We start from the raw sequence: 505 nt of genomic DNA, 5'->3' as shown, positions 1-505 counted from the left end.
GTCTTGCCTAGAACTGAAATCTAAAGGCAGCATGGTATGTTCTTAATAAAGGAGTGATTATATGAATCACAGTAGCAAAATGTTCTTGCAGAGCTCATGCCCCACTCCCTGACTGCAGTGTCTGAGGGCAGCTGTCCATCATTCCAGGGGAGGGATTGGCCTGGGACAGGGGTTAGTGAGTGTGCAGCCCCCTGTGTCACAGAGGAGTAGCTACAATTCCAGAGTCCCTTTTAATGAAGCTTCTTGTGGCTGTTTATTGGACGAAAATAAATTCCAACTGGCCCATATAACAAATGAAACTCAACTGCAAAAATGTAATGATATTTATTCACCCAGCTGCCAGCAAACTCACATGCACTATGAGTCATTCCAGATGTGGATAAAAACAAAGTCTGTCTGTGAAAGTAAGTTTCCTGATCCCGAGGAGACTTGGTTTGGGAGAGGAGCTGTGCGCTGACTTCAGCTCCACTCAGAAGAACAGGCAGGTTCTTCTGCAAAGGGGGAG

The sequence above is a fragment of the Ammospiza caudacuta genome, chromosome 5 (assembly GCF_027887145.1).
Source record: "Ammospiza caudacuta isolate bAmmCau1 chromosome 5, bAmmCau1.pri, whole genome shotgun sequence".
In the NCBI taxonomy this organism is placed as follows: Eukaryota; Metazoa; Chordata; class Aves; order Passeriformes; family Passerellidae; genus Ammospiza; species Ammospiza caudacuta.
Note: the sequence above shows the minus strand (reverse complement) of the source record.